Below are 3550 nucleotides of genomic sequence, written 5' to 3'. Positions count from 1 at the left end.
TCTCCTGTATTTATTTATCAAGTCAAATAAAAATGAAGAAAAAAAATGATGATGCTGAAAAGGAAAATTTTGCCATCGAACTTCTTAATAGTATTACTCCTTCGGGAATGCTGTGTCACAAATTAAAATTGAAAGTGGGTGCAATCATCATGCTATTGAGAAATCTTAATAGTAAATGTGGTCTTTGTAATGGCACCAAATTTATTATCAAAAGATTACGACCTAAGATTATCGAAGCTGAAATATTAACAGGATCTGCAGAGGAAGAGGTTGTTCTGATTCCAAGAATTGATTTGTCCCCATCTGACACTGGCCTCCCAATTATATGACAGTTTCCCGTGATGCCAGAATTTGTGATGACTATTGATAAATCACAAGGACAAACTCTAGACAGAGTAGGCATGTTCCTACCTGAACCCGTTTTTGCACATAGTCAGTTACATGTTGCTTTCTCTCGGGTTCAAGAGCATGTGACGTTAAAGTCAAAGTTCTAAATACTTCATCACAAGGGAAATTAGTCAAGCACTCTGAAAGTGTTTTCACTCTTAATGTGGGGTACAGGGAGATATTAGAATAAGTTTAATCATTTTATCAGTCATTGTTTGCATCACTGTTGTTTTTATATCATGTTTTTGTTGTTTTCATACCATGTTTTTGTTGTTTTTATATCATGCCTCTGTTGTTGTTATATCATTTTGTTACTGTTTATTTATTAATAAATTTACATATTATTTTCATATACATTTTACTAATTTCCTTTCATCTCTCACACTTCTATTACAGAGAAAGGGCAAAGCAATATTAAAATATTTCCTCAAATTAATTCCCTTTTAATGTGCATGAATTTTGTGCATCAGGCCACTAGTATAAATATATTAAAGATCAAGAGCCAGGATTCTCACTTTCAGAGAAGAAAGTTACAAATACTGAAGGATATGTAGACCTGAAATGAAATCACTAGCTGTAGCCTGAGGAAGTAGCCATGGTGGACGAGTGAAGTCTCTAATGAAATTTACCAAGAACAGCACACTGATCCAACAAAATATGAGTGACAGCTGGTAAAGTACTCAAAACACCTCCTCTTAGAAAGTAAGGGCCCATAACTAGAGCTGGGATGCTGCCACTTGAGATTTGCCTGGTGGGACCCCTAACAGCCACATCATCCTCCAGGTCCCCCTGAGTCTTCATAGAACAGTAAGTCTTGTTCCTGCTTTCCTTTTTTTCAAAACCAGTGACTACACACTCTGCTTGACTGACAGCCTAGATTTATTCTTCAGCCAACTGCACTGAACGCTGCTGCCCTTCAGGAAAAGGACCCCATAGAGCAACAGGAAGAGTTCAAAGTGCAGGTACAAAAGGAGCCCATATGCGATCCTACCTGGAGTGAATGGGAGGAACAAAGAGGCCTGGCACAGGTTCCTGGTGGTGCTCAAGGCAGCAGCACCCAAATTCTGTCTTCACTGACATCAGATTTTTTTTTTGGTCAATTTGTAGTGCAAAGTGATTAATTTAACATTCATTGTTTGTACATACAACAAAAACTCCTTATTTTGTTTTTGTTTTTTTGTTTTTCAGGCAAAACTGTGCTCTCCTTTTAATTCATGTTTCCTTCTTGGTCGCTACTTTGGTAACAAGTAGGTCCCCACCTCTCAAGAATATCAAATCTGAACAACCAGTGTGAACACAGGCCCCAACCAGGGCTTCTGGAATAACGAGAACAGCAAAACCAGCTTCTTCTTTTTAGAAAGCGTCTGAGTCAGAGGGTCCAAAGCTCCACTCTCTAGAAAGAAAACCTGGGCTTCCATATAAAAATGGAAACCAAATTGTATCAGAAATGAAGCATAGTACCTCATGTACTCAAGGTCAAGATGGTTTTTGAGGAATAAGTATCTGATTATCTGGCCTCTTGTATTAGGAATGGCCCCATTCCAGCATTTTTAAAGGAAGATGTTTTTGTTTCTATTTCATTTCCCAAACGGGTATAAAATCTACTAAAAGGGAGATAATGAATCAGAATAAATCAGCTCACAAGAGACACTCCTAGATAATGATTTTTAGTTGCTGAGAGTATTCAGCACATTATTTCAAAGTGGCAAACTTAGAGGTAATCTCAGAGGAGAATTCGAAAACAGTAGCCACAGTCACTGGTAGAGGAGTTATGTGAGATACAAACATATAACCCCATGTTTTTCAGTGTATATGTCAAGGGGCCAAACCCCCTGATCATCAAAATAAGTTATTTTGTACAATATAGTGCACAGAACAATAGAGGGGAAGACTTCCTTGGAGAGTAACTGAAAGGCATTTGCAAAAGGTTCATATCACTCTGAGTGGAAGGCCTGGAGTCAGTGCTGCAGCATGGCCTTCATTAACTTGACCCCTTCGTTTCTTTGGTTGCGGTGGATTTAAATGCATTTGCAAAAGGTTCATATCACTCTGAGTGAAAGGCCTGGAGCCAGTGCTGCAGCATGGCCTTCATTAGCTTGACTCCTTCTCTTCTTTGGTTGCAGTGGCCTCAGTGGGAGCTGCCTTTTCGAAAGCTTCTGCTGGCTTCTTCTCTTCCTCCTCCTCCTCTTCCTCATCTTGGGGATAGAGTTCTGGGTACTTCTGCATGCTTTCCCGCCTGGCCTGGAACTGGTCTACACAGTCTGATCCCTTGAGATCCTCCGTGCTATAGTGAAGCAGGAAAAGGCTGATTTGAATTGTTCCCCACAGGGGCCACTAGCCATTCCCCCAAGGCAAGGGCAGTTCCAGTTAATGTCTCCATTGGGCAGGATCAATCCATGCTACTTGTATGGATCATTGGGATCGTCAGCCACCAGCTCTGCAGTGCTTGGAGTTTCATGGACTTCTTTGGTCACAAATATAATTCGATCCTTCCTTTCCTGCTGGCAGTAGGCCATGGCTGCAACCCAGCGCTCAGACCTCGCGGTGGTAGCTGCAGCAGCGGCAGCAGGAGCTGCAGCTTCATGCCGTGACCTCTTCTCTGGTAGGGCGGGAGTCTCCTAGTCCCACGTGAACCCGTCCCCTCCAGGCCTGCCCACTGCACACCTCAAAAACTCCTTATTTTGAAATATTGGATGAAAAAATTCAATTGGATTTTAAATCCATTACATTTGTAAACAAAGAAAAGAAAGAGCCCTAAACTTTTAAAATACAATGTAAAAGAATGAGAATGCCCTGGCCTGTGTGGCTCATTGGTTGTATGTCATCCTATGCATTGGCAAGTTGCTGGTTCAATTCCAGGTCGGGCACATGCCCAGGTTGTCAGCTGGATCCACATTAGTGGACATGCAGGAGGCACACTACCAATGTTTCTCTCTCACATGGATGCTTCCTTTTCTCTCTGGTTGTATCTAAAAATCAATAAAAAATCTTTTTTAAAAAATAAAAGAATTGGAATGAAAAAGGTTTTAAAATTTGTATTATCTACTTGTGAACTAAAATATCTCACCAATGGTGACTATGAAGAAATTGAAGACATAATTAATCACTATACTTGAACATTGATAATTATCTGTAGTTATTTCAAATATACAATCAGCAGTCA

At 40.3% G+C, this 3550-nt stretch overlaps 1 pseudogene; it reads right to left on the bottom strand.

Annotated features, from left to right (window-relative positions):
- Window positions 1-2038: 2038 nt before the first annotated feature.
- On the bottom strand, window positions 2039-3280 carry LOC102772678 (annotated as a pseudogene).
- Between the last annotated feature and the right edge of the window lie 270 nt (window positions 3281-3550).

The sequence above is a fragment of the Myotis davidii genome, unplaced genomic scaffold, assembly GCF_000327345.1.
Source record: "Myotis davidii unplaced genomic scaffold, ASM32734v1 scaffold6861, whole genome shotgun sequence".
Lineage (NCBI taxonomy): Eukaryota > Metazoa > Chordata > Mammalia > Chiroptera > Vespertilionidae > Myotis > Myotis davidii.
Note: the sequence above shows the minus strand (reverse complement) of the source record. Positions and strands in the feature narration are given on the sequence as shown.